The sequence below is a fragment of the Rattus norvegicus genome, chromosome 1 (genome assembly GCF_021556685.1).
Source record: "Rattus norvegicus strain SHRSP/BbbUtx chromosome 1, alternate assembly SHRSP_T2T, whole genome shotgun sequence".
NCBI lineage: Eukaryota > Metazoa > Chordata > Mammalia > Rodentia > Muridae > Rattus > Rattus norvegicus.
Window position 1 is genome coordinate 139,532 of NC_141534.1, and position 16,612 is coordinate 156,143.

A 16,612-nucleotide genomic window follows, 5' to 3' on the forward strand; every position below is an offset into this window, starting at 1 on the left:
TATATAAACTACATGTATGTATTCAGCAATATTCAATGATATAAGAGCCCATGTGCCTTTTAGGAGTGCAGAGAGAGGTAAAAATGGTGTGTTAGAATAAGGATATATAAAGAAAAAAACAGTTTAATTACACTCTGAAAAGTAAACTACCAAATAACAGTAAAAAAGTAAAAAATCAAAAACCATTATTTTGTAAAAATGACACTATTTTACAAACTACTGTTCAGAAATAGTAGTGTGTATGTTTTTGTATCTGTGTCTTTGTGTATGTAATATGAAACTAAGTAATCTTTAGTTATTCCTATTTTGAAAAAACGCATGAGATTCTTCATCTAAAGTGTTTTATATGTTTGCAAACTTCACTGACCAAATTTTGAACAGAGTAATTTGCATTACATTATTTTTCTTATCAAATTTTCTTAGTTAATGAGACACTCATACATCTCATAATGATATGGTGTGTTTTCACATAAAGATCAAAAGCAGGCAAAATGTGAACCCCATAATCCTTTTCATATACTGTACTCTTCTGAGTATATTTTTTGATATTCTGAATATCTTCATAGTATATTAATAATATTAAATTTTGTAACGATGCTCCACCCTCTACTAAGTTTCAACCTTGTTTCTCTTTTCAAATCAATGTCTTTCATTGCATCCATAATATATGGCATTCCAATTCCCACATAAGGCAATTTACCAATTTGCTGATGTTTTAGTTTCTGTTGCTGCAGCAAAACACCATATATGAGAAAACATATATGAGAAAAGTGTTATTTCCCTATGTACCTTGGTCACATTGAATTGAATGAAGCCAAGAAAAGTACATAGTTGCAGTGATTGAACGACAGTCCATGGAGTAATGCTGATTACTGGCTTCATGTCCATCCTATGACAGTCTTCTTCCTTATAACTTCCAGAGCAACTTGCTTGGAGGTGGCACTGGCTACATGGAGTAGAGTCACCTTATACTAATCCGTAATTAAGAACATTTCTTAAAAACATCTCTACAAATCAAAGTGATTGTAACTTCTCATTAATGGAGATTCCCTGTTTTCAATATGTTTCGGTTTCTGAGAGCTCATTTGCCACCAAAACTTACTAATTGGTATTGCTTTAGGCAGTGCTGTCCTGTGGTACAAATACTATCTCTAGATATTACGTAATTTTCTTTGATGATTTATGAAAACTTTTGTTTAGACAAAGCAAAAAAGATATGTTGAGCTCCATCTAATATTTTAAAACTATCAAAGGGTAAATAAACCAATTTATCTTTTTATTTCTGAAGAACATTTAAATCAGGTCGAACTAAAAGAACATAACACTTTTGGACAAATATGCACCCTAGCAACCCTGCACTAGAAGCCAAGATGGAGAAAACCTCCACAACAACCATAACCTTCCCCCTGGTGCTGTGGTAGACAGGGAGGAAGGTGATCCAAACACTGTAGAAGACCAACATGCTGAATGTTAGGAACTTGGCCTCATTGAATCTGTCAGGAAGGTTCCTAGCCAAGAAAGCCACAGTGAAGCTCCCCAGAGCCAAGGAGCCCAAATATCCCAAGACAAAGTGGAAGGCAATGACTGAGCCTTTGTTGCAAATGATGATTACCTTCCCATGTTCAGATTGTATATCTCTGTCAATAAATGGAGGCGATGTCACCAACCAGATTGCACAGAGAACAAGTTGGATTAGGGTTCAAATGGGAATGAGCAGGTTAGTTGACCATTTTATGATCATCTTTCTCATCCTTCTCCCTGGAGTAGTGAGCTTGAAAGCTGTGACCACAGTTATTGTTTTGGCCAACACAGTAGAAATAGCCACAGTGAAAAAATTCCAAATGCAGGATGCAGGTGGCCTGGTTGGGATGTCCAATGAAGAGCAATGAGCACAGGAAACAGAAGGCTAGAGATATGAGCAGGATGTAGCTGAGAATACAGTTATTGGCTTTCACAATGGGAGTATCCCTGTACTTCACAAAAGTGACTAGTACTAGAATTGTGATGGCTGAGAAGGACGGGGCCATGCAGCCTAGAGCCATCCCCAATGGAACTTCATAAGCGAGAAACGTCACCGCTCTTTGGAGGCACTGGGTTTGTTCTAAGTTGGCATATGAATCATCTGGACACCGCACACACTGCTCCATATCTGCTGGCAAAGAACAATAATCCCTTACAAAATATCATAATTGTGTAGTTAATAATTGTATATTTGTTTTATTCAGAGGATATAGCAATAAATAGTTTGGGGTTGAGAATATATTTCTTTCATTATTGCTCTAGGGACTACTAACTTAAGTCTGCTGTCCATTAACCTATGCTCTGTGATAGAAAAAATCTTCATCACAGAAAATGGAAAAGTTTTCTCTTAAAGAAAAATGAAATAAAAATATGATGATTACTAATATGCATAATCTCAGTTTATTTTATTTCTCAAACCATAATTTCACTATTTAGAGACAAAGGTAGTTTGCTGACGTATTTATTGATGTGGATTGATCAAAAATATTATGCATATTGTTTCCTTTGGGAATTGTGTACTTGATCTATTTCTACAGAAAGACTTGTGAATATGCAATTCCTCATCCAAATACTGTGTGTGTAAAGGAATATTTTCATTCTTGAAGCCGTATGTCTCATAAACTTATGCATGTCTCTCCAGTTGTGGTACAATTTCCTTTCCCCAACTACACTCTCCATGGTTATGGCTATAGAAATTTATGGCATGAAGATTATTGATATTGAGATTCATCCCGCTTTCCTTATTTAGGCTGTGATTAATGATAAGCACTCTTCCATCTCTTATTGCATTGTTGAAACCGTCACTCTTTTTCTAATTCTTTGATAGGAAATGCCTAATCCTTTGTGCCATTTAAGCTCTTAAAATATGTTTCACTTCAGAACACTTGTTGTTCTGAGCATCTTGTCTTTGTCAGGGACTAAACTGTGTGACAGAAAGATTGTGAACTGTACATGGAGTCAAGATTTTTTGTACAAAGGATCAAAGAAGAATAAATATCTGCTTAGGTTATGACTAAAATTACTTTTGAAAAATTTTTACACATGTATGTCCCCCTAAACATTTCCTGCATAATATAAAACTATTAACCATTGTATTGTGAGAGACATGAGTTGTTTGTAGAAGCTATTGCAGATAATTTACTGGGCCCAAGAGAAACTGATATTATTTAACTAATTAAATTCTGAAACATGGAGATTTTGGGATTTAGTTTCCATCTAGGTCATATCATATTTCTAGTTTGTAAAGAGAAGGTATTCAAATTCATCATATTTTCTTCTGCATGCAAGCATGTACCTGTATCATTGGCAATCTCATTTCCTTGGCACTGGACACAATCAAAGCAGCAGTCGGCTGTTTGTTTCTGATGAATTTTTCTGAATCCTGCAGTACATGTCTCACTACACACTGAGGAGGGAATCTGAGGCAATACACATACACACAGACACACAGACACACACATTTACATGTAATATATGTACATGAAGTATGCAATTGTGTATATATATATACACATATGTTATATAAGTACTTGATGTGTATGTGTGTGTGTAGTTCATGAATACATCATATGCAAAATGACTCATAGATTAATATATGGGACATTAAGAGATATATTCCTCTGATAATTTATTATTTGTATTACCTTGCAATGTACTGAATGTCATACAATAATTACTAGGTCATGCAATGTTATATGTAACATTTTGTGTGTAACAATTTAAATTTCATCCTTGCTAAACTGAGTAATGAAATGGAATACTTATGTGGCATCAGTTTTTCTCTCAAGATTTAGAAATAGAAAAAAGAACACTGAATTGTATGGAGAGAGAGGGTAGTATATATCAAAAAGAATTGTTCAATGAATAAGAACAAAGTATGTCATTTAAGACTCTCATACAATTAATGAACTTTTCCTAAGTGTAAAAGAAAACCTTTAATCCCCATTCCATCCCCCCTGCTTCTATTACAGAGTTCCCCCAACAATTTGGCCACTCTGGCCTCACTGATCTAACATTCTCATATTCTGTGACATGCACCCTCCAAAGGACCAAGGGCTTCTGTGCAATCTGATGCCCGATAAGGCAATACTCTGCAGAGGAGGGGCAACTGGGAAGGTGGATGATATTAAAATGTGAATAAATAAAATTAATAATAAAAATCTATAAATTAAAAGTGAAAAGTTTGAAGCTGGAAAATACTTTTCTTAGTGAATCCATGCTATACTTAATTAGGCTGCAACTATATTCATACATAATCGGAAAATTACAGGGTTTATATGTAGTTACAAAGTTTTATATATATACATATATATATATGAATATATATAGAATATATATGTCTCTGTGTGTGCATGTTGTGTGAATGTGTGTGTGTATACATGTATATGTTGGTATAAATTTAATAGATATATTTCTGTAGTGTGGGCTAAATAGTTACATCGTTGCAAATAAGCATGGAATTCAGAGTACTTTGATCCCTATGACCAGATTACATGAATTTTAATGTTTTTAAATTTTGGTGCTTGTAACTGAGAATGGTCATTTATAAAAGTATTAATTTGTCTTAACCACATGTATATTGTTTCAGTGCATCCTATTTTAAAATTTAGACATCTATAAAAATAAAAATTATAATATACTTACCACTGTTTCTCCTGTGACCCACTCCAAGTCTTCAGATAAATGAAGTTGTTGACTCTGTGGCAAAAAAGGAAAATAGCTTCCTATTTTCACTTTTAATTCAAGACCTTGGGGAAAATTCCAAGAGATGAAAATGTCATACTTGGAACAATGATTTTCCTTATGATTCATGTCCACCAGTTCTCCAACAGGGTTAGTAAATAACCTAGTTTTCAGCAAAGAATCTAAATGAGATGAATCACTAGATGATTACATATGCTTATCAAGACAGAGAATGCCAAGTTGAGAATTTCCCATAATTTTCTAATGTCTTTCAGAGAAGACAGGTATATTAATGTAATCCCATGTAGTAAAATACATTATACTGTATTATTACAAATTATAAGTATGTGTTGTATTGTATAATTACATGTTAATATACTTTATATTAATATTTGATGGTGAATAAAAGCTAGAATAAATGATTACCAGAGAACAAATCACATGGTATGTGTGTGTATGTGTGCACATGTTTGTCAAAAATAATATTTAAAAGCTGAAGCCAAATACGGAAGAAATAAGGGGAAATTAAACAGTCTGGAACTTCTGGAAGTAAAGAATGGTGGTGGGTCAATCATGTACATACTGCATATATATATGAAATAAACATAAACTTAATAAAATGTGCACTCTTCATCATTTGTCTTTTTATAAATAATTATTAATTTAAATGAATAGCTATTATCAGAGCACATGTACTTATTTTTCAGAAATTCTTCTTGAGAATAATATTCTGTCTAGTCATCACTTAAGGATTTTATGATAAAACTCTTAACTCCTTTTAAATTATTTGGTGAAAAATTGAAACACATTGTCGAACAATTCACTGATATTTATAAAAATGTATTGTCTCCTATTCAAAGTTATCACTGTTCATGATTGATATCAATGTATAAAATTCATTTTGGAGTTTTACAGTATACAAAACTTTACACTGAGAGATAACCTCTAACAAATTTATGTGAACTTCTCAGCAGCCTGAAAGGTCACATTGCTATATCTAAGCATAATGAAACGTAACAAATGTTACCTGCTGACAGTCAGTGAATACTCCTTTGGGTTCTTCCATTTCCTGAGACTCTACTTGTTGAAAAATGAGTTCATGGTAGGAGTGGGCCACAGCATACACAGCATTATACAAATTGTAACCTTCACTCAGGACCATGTCAAATGTGTGCTGTGTTAACCATTCCAATGGGTTTTTGAAAGTAAAACAATCCATTTTGTTATTGTTCTTTGAGATTGAACAGTTAAAATGATTCCACTGCAGCACAGACTGCGAAATATCTACTGGATAAATAGATGTGTTTATTGTTTTCGTAAAATTTCTAAATACAGCGATGTCATTGTGGTAGTGGGCAAAAGTGACAGTCCCGTGGAAGATATCAAGGCTGAAATCTTTTTTATGTGTGATGACATCCCATTGTGAGGTTGTGATCCAGATTCTCTGTGCTCCTAAATATGCCCATCTTCTAAAGCTGAGTTCTAGAGAGGAGTTCATTTCGCCATAAATGATAACGACCTTTGCTGAAGATGTCATAAGTTGTTGGTCATGTATCTTAACCCTTGTCTTGTATATCTGCATGGTTTCTGGAATCATATTCACAAAAGCTAAACAGAGCGCATGCCTTTGCATTTCTTCTCTCAAGTCTGAAAGAAACTGAATACCTTGGTCATCATCTGAGATGACCAGTCCTATCCATGTCCATTCAAAATGAAACATCAAGGAGACCATGCCATGGAGCAAATATGTGTCCTTGGTTGCTATCTAATAGATATAGGGAAACTGGTCAGGGTCACTCAGGTTGGGGTTAAATGAGCCAAAGAATATCTAAAGGGTATAGAAGAGAGGATGAAACATCCACATGAGGAATATGATTGTTATAAGGTTTGGACATATATGCAAGTAATGTTACTCACCGTTCAGAACTCAGATTAAGGGTAGTAAGTTTACACTATACATATCACATATTTTTACTATTATATCCTAGAATATTCCTGACAAATCTGAATGTTCTAGAAAATATTTTGTACTGTTTGCCAAGTATAGTTATACTATCTGATTGTTTTATTGTGTGTGTGTGTGTGTGTATGTGTGTGTAGCGGCATACCCACAAATGCATGGGGTCTAAGTTTTCTTGTAGGCACATGTAAATGGAATTTAAAAGTTGGTAATTCATCCAGTGTCACACCTTATTATCTTTGGTGTTCTTGAATAAATTGATAGTTTTAAGGATGTTGTCCATGATGGTCCTCTAAGGCCTACATCACAACGTTGCTTTATTCCACAGAAATAATTAATTAGCTGAAAATTGTTGTTTTGATTTGAATATGCTTTATCCAGAAATCCCAGTGTATCTTCACACAGGCCAGCAATGATGGAAAATACCAAAGACATGTTGGATAAAAGATAAGGATTCTTGTTGATCTCATCAGTTGCAAATAACAGTATCAGGAAAAACTCATATTTTCTTGCTGGTATCCTAAATCCAAGCATAATGGTGGTTAAGGGAGATGTTTGAAAAATAAAATTTCAATTGTAGTTAAGTTTGTACCACAAGGCATTCTAAATTTCTGTCTAAATGTCATGAAATAAGTCTCATAAATTAGAGATCTTAAGATTTCAATACGATTTAAGAATTCATAGACCTAGGACACTAACCTATGATAAATTTTGTAATTGTGAAAGTCAATAAGGGGACTATTTTATCTCTAAATACCATCCTCAAACTACATTAGAGTACAATTTAGTAAAACTTTTATAAAATAGTCTTAGAATGTAATTCCACCGATACAAAATAAAAAGCATGACATAAACCACACATGAAATACATAACACATTTGTACTATATTTTTATTATTTAAATGTACTTTATATTCAAACATGTTAATAATATATTATATTTTTCAAATCATATATTACCTCAAAAATTTTTGTTCAACTTTTATATTCATATACCTTTGTACCCAAAAATATCATTAATGAATATTTTTTTTTTATTAACTTGAGTATTTCTTATATACATTTCGAGTGTTATTCCCTTTCCCGGTATCCGGGCAAACATCCCCCTCCCCCCTCCCCTTCCTTATGGGTGTTCCCCTCCCAACCCTCCCCCCATTGCCGCCCTCCCCCCACCAGTCTAGTTCACTGGGGGTTCAGTCTTAGCAGGACCCAGAGCTTCCCCTTCCACTGGTGCTCTTACTAGGATATTCATTGCTACCTATGGGGTCAGAGTCCAGGGTCAGTCCATGTATAGTCTTTAGGTAGTGGCTTAGTCCCTGGAAGCTCTGGTTGCTTGGCATTGTTGTACTTTTGGGGTCTCGAGTCCCTTCAAGCTCTTCCAGTTCTTTCTCTGATTCCTTCAATAGGGGACCTATTCTCAGTTCAGTGGTTTGCTGCTGGCATTCGCCTCTATATTTGCTGTATTCTGGCTGTGTCTCTCAGGAGCGATCTACATCCGGCTCCTGTCGGTCTGCACTTCTTTGCTTCATCCATCTTGTCTAATTGGGTGGCTGTATATGTATGGGCCACATGTGGGGCAGGCTCTGAATGGGTGTTCGTTCAGTCTCTGTTTTAATCTTTGCCTCTCCCTTCCCTGCCAAGGGTATTCTTTTTCCTCATTTAAAGAAGGAGTGAAGCATTCACATTTTGATCATCCGTCTTGAGTTTCGTTTGTTCTAGGGATCTAGGGTAATTCAAGCATTTGGGCTAATAGCCACTTATCAATGAGTGCATACCATGTATGTCTTTCTGTGATTGGGTTAGCTCACTCAGGATGATATTTTCCAGTTCCAACCATTTGCCTACGAATTTCATAAACTCGTTGTTTTTGATAGCTGAGTAATATTCCATTGTGTAGATGTACCACATTTTCTGTATCCATTCCTCTGTTGAAGGGCATCTGGGTTCTTTCCATTTTCTGGCTATTATAAATAAGGCTGCGATGAACATAGTGGAGCACGTGTCTCTTTTATATGTTGAGGCATCTTTTGGGTATATGCCCAAGAGAGGTATAGCTGGATCCTCAGGCAGTTCAATGTCCAATTTTCTGAGGAACCTCCAGACTGATTTCCAGAATGGTTTTACCAGTCTGCAATCCCACCAACAATGGAGGAGTGTTCCTCTTTCTCCACATCCTCGCCAGCATCTGCTGTCACCTGAGTTTTTGATCTTAGCCAATCGCACTGGTGTGAGGTGAAATCTCAGGGTTGTTTTGATTTGCATTTCCCTTATGACTAAAGATGTTGAACATTTCTTTAGGTGTTTCTCAGCCATTCGGCACTCCTCAGCTGTGAATTCTTTGTTTAGCTCTGAACCCCATTTTTTAATAGGGTTATTTGTTTCCCTGCGGTCTAACTTCTTGAGTTCTTTGTATATTTTGGATATAAGGCCTCTATCTGTTGTAGGATTGGTAAAGATCTTTTCCCAATCTGTTGGTTGCCGTTTTGTCCTAACCACAGTGTCCTTTGCCTTACAGAAGCTTTGCAGTTTTATGAGATCCCATTTGTCGATTCTTGATCTTAGAGCATAAGCCATTGGTGTTTTGTTCAGGAAATTTTTTCCAGTGCCCATGTGTTCCAGATGCTTCCCTAGTTTTTCTTCTATTAGTTTGAGTGTGTCTGGTTTGATGTGGAGGTCCTTGATCCACTTGGACTTAAGCTTTGTACAGGGTGATAGGCATGGATCGATCTGCATTCTTCTACATGTTGCCCTCCAGTTGAACCAGCACCATTTGCTGAAAATGCTATCTTTTTTCCATTTGATGGTTTTGGCTCCTTTGTCAAAAATCAAGTGACCATAGGTGTGTGGGTTCATTTCTGGGTCTTCAATTCTATTCCATTGGTCTATCTGTCTGTCTCTGTACCAATACCATGCAGTTTTTATCACTATTGCTCTGTAATACTGCTTGAGTTCAGGGATAGTGATTCCCCCTGAAGTCCTTTTATTGTTGAGGATAGCTTTAGCTATCCTGGGTTTTTTGTTATTCCAGATGAATTTGCAAATTGTTCTGTCTAACTCTTTGAAGAATTGGATTGGTATTTTGATGGGGATTGCATTGAATCTGTAGATTGCTTTTGGTAAAATTGCCATTTTTACTATATTAATCCTGCCAATCCATGAGCATGGGAGATCTTTCCATCTTCTGAGGTCTTCTTCAATTTCTTTCCTCAGTGTCTTGAAGTTCTTATTGTACAGATCTTTTACTTGCTTGGTTAAAGTCACACCGAGGTACTTTATATTATTTGGGTCTATTATGAAGGGTGTCGTTTCCCTAATTTCTTTCTCGGCTTGTTTCTCTTTTGTATAGAGGAAGGCAACTGATTTATTTGAGTTAATTTTATACCCAGCCACTTTGCTGAAGTTGTTTATCAGCTTTAGTAGTTCTCTGGTCGAACTTTTGGGATCACTTAAATATACTATCATGTCATCTGCAAATAGTGATATTTTGACCTCTTCTTTTCCGATCTGTATCCCTTTGATCTCCTTTTGTTGTCTGATTGCTCTGGCTAGAACTTCAAGAACTATATTGAATAAGTAGGGAGAGAGTGGGCATCCTTGTCTAGTCCCTGATTTTAGTGGGATTGCTTCAAGTTTCTCTCCATTTAGTTTTATGTTAGCAACTGGTTTGCTGTATATGGCTTTTACTATGTTTAGGTATGGGCCTTGAATTCCTATTCTTTCCAGGACTTTTATCATGAAGGGGTGTTGAATTTTGTCAAATGCTTTCTCAGCATCTAATGAAATGATCATGTGGTTCTGTTCTTTCAGTTTGTTTATATAATGGATCACGTTGATGGTTTTCCGTATATTAAACCATCCCTGCATGCCTGGGATGAAGCCTACTTGATCATGATGGATGATTGTTTTGATGTGCTCTTGAATTCGGTTTGCCAGAATTTTATTGAGTATTTTTGCGTCGATATTCATAAGGGAAATTGGTCTGAAGTTCTCTTTCTTTGTTGTGTCTTTGTGTGGTTTAGGTATAAGAGTAATTGTGGCTTCGTAGAAGGAATTCGGTAGGGCTCCATCTGTTTCAATTTTGTGGAATAGTTTGGATAATATTGGTATGAGGTCTTCTATGAAGGTTTGATAGAATTCTGCACTAAACCCGTCTGGACCTGGGCTCTTTTTGGTTGGGAGACCTTTAATGACTGCTTCTATTTCCTTAGGAGTTATGGGGTTGTTTAACTGGTTTATCTGTTCCTGATTTAACTTCGATACCTGGTATCTGTCTAGGAAATTGTCCATTTCCTGAAGATTTTCAAATTTTGTTGAATATAGGTTTTTATAGTAAGATATGATGATTTTTTGAATTTCCTCCGAATCTGTAGTTATGTCTCCCTTTTCATTTCTGATTTTGTTAATTTGGACACACTCTCTGTGTCCTCTCGTTAGTCTGGATAAGGGTTTATCTATCTTGTTGATTTTCTCAAAGAACCAACTTTTGGTTCTGTTGATTCTTTCTATGGTCCTTTTTGTTTCTACTTGGTTGATTTCAGCTCTGAGTTTGATTATTTCCTGCCTTCTACTCCTCCTGGGTGTATTTGCTTCTTTTTGTTCTAGAGCTTTTAGGTGTGCTGTCAAGCTGCTGACATATGCTCTTTCCTGTTTCTTTCTGCAGGCACTCAGCGCTATGAGTTTTCCTCTTAGCACAGCTTTCATTGTGTCCCATAAGTTTGAGTATGTTGTATCTTCATTTTCATTAAATTCTAAAAAGTTTTTAATTTCTTTCTTTATTTCTTCCTTGACCAGGTTATCATTGAGTAGAGCATTGTTCAATTTCCACGTATATGTGGGCATTCTTCCCTTATTATTATTGAAGACCAGTTTTAGGCCGTGGTGGTCCGATAGCACGCATGGGATTATTTCTATCTTTCTGTACCTGTTGAGGCCCGTTTTTTGACCAATTATATGGTCAATTTTGGAGAAAGTACCATGAGGAGCTGAGAAGAAGGTATATCCTTTTGCTTTAGGATAGAATGTTCTATAAATATCCGTTAAGTCCATTTGGCTCATGACTTCTCTTAGTCTGTCTACATCACTGTTTAATTTCTGTTTCCATGATCTGTCCATTGATGAGAGTGGGGTGTTGAAATCTCCCACTATTATTGTGTGAGGTGCAATGTGTGTTTTGAGCTTTAGTAAGGTTTCTTTTACGTATGTAGGTGCCCTTGTATTTGGGGCATAGATATTTAGGATTGAGAGTTCATCTTGGTTGATTTTTCCTTTGATGAATATGAAGTGTCCTTCCTTATCTTTTTTGATGACTTTTAGTTGGAAATTGATTTTATTTGATATTAGAATGGCTACTCCAGCTTGCTTCTTCTGACCATTTGCTTGGAAAGTTGTTTTCCAGCCTTTCACTCTGAGGTAGTGTCTGTCTTTGTCTCTGAGGTGTGTTTCCTGTAGGCAGCAGAATGCAGGGTCCTCGTTGCGTATCCAGTTTGTTAATCTATGTCTTTTTATTGGGGAGTTGAGGCCATTCATATTGAGAGATATTAAGGAATAGTGATTATTGCTTCCCGTTATATTCATATTTGGATGTGAGGTTATGTTTGTGTGCTTTCATTCTCTTTGTTTTGTTGCCAAGACGATTAGTTTCTTGCTTCTTCTAGGGTATAGCTTGCCTCCTTATGTTGGGCTTTACCATTTATTATCCTTTGTAGTGCTGGATTTGTAGAAAGATATTGTGTAAATTTGGTTTTGTCATGGAATATCTTGGTTTCTCCATCAATGTTAATTGAGAGTTTTGCTGGATACAGTAACCTGGGCTGGCATTTGTGTTCTCTTAGTGTCTGTATGACATCAGTCCAGGATCTTCTGGCCTTCATAGTTTCTGGCGAGAAGTCTGGTGTGATTCTGATAGGTCTGCCTTTATATGTTACTTGACCGTTTTCCCTTACTGCTTTTAATATTCTTTCTTTATTTTGTGCGTTTGGTGTTTTGACAATTATGTGACGGGAGGTGTTTCTTTTCTGGTCCAATCTATTTGGAGTTCTGTAGGCTTCTTGTATGTCTATGGGTATCTCTTTTTTTAGGTTAGGGAAGTTTTCTTCTATGATTTTGTTGAAGATATTTACTGGTCCTTTGAGCTGGGAGTCTTCACTCTCTTCTATACCTATTATCCTTAGGTTTGATCTTCTCATTGAGTCCTGGATTTCCTGTATGTTTTGGACCAGTAGCTTTTTCCGCTTTACATTATCTTTGACAGTTGAGTCAATGATTTCTATGGAATCTTCTGCTCCTGAGATTCTCTCTTCCATCTCTTGTATTCTGTTGGTGAAGCTTGTATCTACAGCTCCTTGTCTCTTCTTTTGGTTTTCTATATCCAGGGTTGTTTCCATGTGTTCTTTCTTGATTGCTTCTATTTCCATTTTTAATTCCTTCAACTGTTTGATTGTGTTTTCCTGGAATTCTTTCAGGGATTTTTGCGATTCCTCTCTGTAGGCTTTTACTTGTTTATTAATGTTTTCCTGTGCTTCCCTAAGTGTGTTCATGTCTTTCTTGAAGTCCTCCAGCATCATGATCAAATATGATTTTGAAACTAGATCTTGCTTTTCTGGTGTGTTTGGATATTCCATGTTTGTTTTGGTGGGAGAATTGGGCTCCGATGATGGCATGTAGTCTTGGTTTCTGTTGCTTGGTTTCCTGCGCTTGCCTCTCGCCATCAGATTATCTCTAGTGTTACTTTGTTCTGCTGTTTCTGACAGTGGCTAGACTGTCCTATAAGCCTGTGTGTCAGGAGTGCTGTAGACCTGTTTTCCTTTCTTTCAGTCAGTTATGGGGACAGAGTGTTCTGCTTTCGGGCGTGTAGTTTTTCCTCTCTACAGGTCTTCAGCTGTTCCTGTGGGCCTGTGTCTTGAGGTCACCAGGCAGCTTTCTTGCAGCAGAAAATTTGGTCTTACCTGTGGTCCCGAGGCTCAGGTTTGCTCGTGGGGTGCTGCCCAGGGGCTCTCTGCAGCGGCAGCAACCAGGAAGACCTGTGCCGCCCCTTCCGGGAGCTTCAGTGCACCAGGGTTCCAGATGGTCTTTGGCTTTTTCCTCTGGCGTCCGAGATGTGTGTGCAGGGAGCAGTCTCTTCTGGTTTCCCAGGCTTGTCCGCCTCTCTGAAGGTTTAGCTCTCCCTCCCACGGGATTTGGGTGCAGAGAACTGTTTATCCGGTCTGTTTCCTTCAGGGTCCGGCGGGGTCCTGCTGCTCCTGGGCCCTCCCCCACGGGAGCCCAGAGGCCTTATACAGTTTCCTCTTGGGCCAGGGATGTGGGCAGGGGTGAGCAGTGTTGGTGGTCTCTTCCGCTCTGCAGCCTCAGGAGTGCCCACCTGACCAGGCGGTTGGGTTTCTCTCTCACCGGGTCTGGGAGCCCATTAATGAATATTTAATGTTTATTACTCATGATCGTATATCAAATGTTGCATATTAAATGGCTTCAAAACTCAAAATATTATTTGAGTATCAAGCAGAGTAAAAGAACATAAAGTATTAAAAGGTGAATCATTTAGAAATATATTCAAAAGTCTTTATATAATACTACCTAACATAGAGTAAATGTACAAAAAATGAATATGTATCTGTGCAAATTATCTAACAATCAGTTTATTTGAAAAAGGGCATCAGTTCTTTTAGGAGAGACTTTATTGTATCGGTAAGACATTTTTCAAATTTCAAATTAGGAAAAACTCTTTGTAGTTAAACATTATGAAAATGCTAATTTTATGCATAGTGAGAAACAGTATCAATAATATTTTCTTGTTCATAGAACAAGCATTGAATAGTTTCAACTGTCAATATTCATTAAAATATTTAAAGATATATTCCACTTAAATTTATTTATTCATTTCAAGTACATTAAATGATAGAATATACTATGTAACCTGAATAATATCTTATAGGCTCCATTACACATCAACACCTTTTAGTGTGTTGCTACTATTTTAATTTTGTAAAAGTGGGTTGAGATTTCTCTTAACACTTCAGGCCTCCTAATTCTTTAAGGTCCTTTAAGAGATGTCTGAAGAGTAAGATCTTCCATTCGAAATGTGTTCCTCTGCCCAAGCACAGTTGGCAGTTCATCTGTTCATCTGCTATTATTAGAAATTACTTCTCATCAGGAGTAAAACACCAAACATGCTCTTTTGCTGAAATTAGCACTTTTAAATTAAATGTTTGGAGCTAGGTTTTTCTTCTAAACCGTAAAAGTGTATTGGTACAATTCATATGTTTGTAAATTTAAATCTTATTAAGGCTTATAGAAATGTCAGTAATGAGAATGTCCACTATTTCTTCCAATGAGATCTGGGATAATATAGAATGCATCAGAAATGAAATTTCTACTGACCTAACCCAGAATTATAATAATGTGAAACCACCACCAATATCAAAGTGTACATAGTATACTGTGGCTAACAATTAGAAAATATTTTGTTTAAATACCAAAGACACAAAAATTGAATAAGAAATGGGATGAGAGTCAGGGATAGAAAAGTGCAGGAAACTTCAGTTTGTGAAAGAATGAAGTCCCAAGCACATTGATTAGCTAAAATTTGAGAGATTTCAAAATCTCTTCTCTCATGATCTGCAGGCACAAATGATAACATCTCACACTTGGACTCTAAGAAATGTGTAGCCACATTTCGAACAGCTTCTTATCCACAAGAAGTACATTTATTTTCCTAGATTTTCTCTAATGTAAAATATTTTTAAATATTAAGAAAAATATTGAATGTCTGTATGATACAGATAAGTCTAATATGTGATTGAGTATTTGCATCACTGGATGAAAAGATATTCTACTAACAGAATAAGAAATCTGGAAGTCTTTTTCCATATTCAGTGACAACTCCAGAATGACAGGAGTGGTTCATTTAAAGACTATTTTATAATGAAAAGCATATACATACTCATGAGTACATATGTAATAATATACATGTAATCATATATAGTAGACATCCTTCCACCACCACACCACACAGATTTCAATGTCTGAGTTTATGCCCAAATTTTAGAGGCCAAATTTAGACAACCATTTTATTGAGGCATTTAGATGCATGCTTATACAGGAATGGTTGGCAGAAAATTGAAGAGAGGCAGCGATGCAGACTCTTCATATTGAGATTTTGCCAAAAGTGGGAATTATGAATTCAAGGTAAAGGTAAAAACATATTTCAATATATGATATCAACAAAGATTCAAGGGATAGAATCCAGTCTCTCTCGTTTTCCAGAGAACTAGAGTCAATGTAGTAAAGTTAAGGTAAACCATGACACATTTGAAACTACTAAAATAGTGGTTGAAGTTATAATTAATTTTCTGTCGTTCCTAAAGATACAAGGGGAAAAACAGGACAGAATCTCACAGTTGTGTACACAGTTACATATTTCTAATTCATAATATTGAAGCAGGAAAGAAAGTTAATAACCTACCTAAAATTAATAATGATTATAAAAATTTTCTTCAATAGGGCCCTCGTCTGTAAAAAGAACAAAACCACAGTCACTTCGCAAATCTCCATCATTATCTTCGCTCTTCTTTATCCTCCAAAAGCAATTGGGTTCAGTCAAACTGCACAAAATGAGACAAAACTTCAGGGAAAAAAAGGCAATAGTGAAAGCACACAGCTTCTTCATGTCTGCTAGGATCTAGCATGGAGCAATTGTGAAACCTGATTCTTATGCAGGCAAACATAACACACACATTTACACCAGTTTGTATATTTTAAGGCTTCTGCTGACGGGCGATCCACTTAATTATATTCAACAGTTTCTTTCCGTTCATCATATGTTCTGCTCCCTGGATACAGTGGAAAAATTCTGGCCTCAAGCTCTACATCTGAGGTCTGAAAACTTTTGATCAAAACATTTCCAAAAACATGTTTTGAAGATAATGTTCTCCATCCACAGCGGCCATGATTTCA

General features: G+C 36.2%; 1 pseudogene; it reads right to left on the reverse strand.

Annotated features, from left to right (window-relative positions):
• Window positions 1-1,227: 1,227 nt before the first annotated feature.
• LOC148006782 (vomeronasal type-2 receptor 116-like) lies at window positions 1,228-16,325 on the reverse strand (annotated as a pseudogene).
• Window positions 16,326-16,612: the final 287 nt, after the last annotated feature.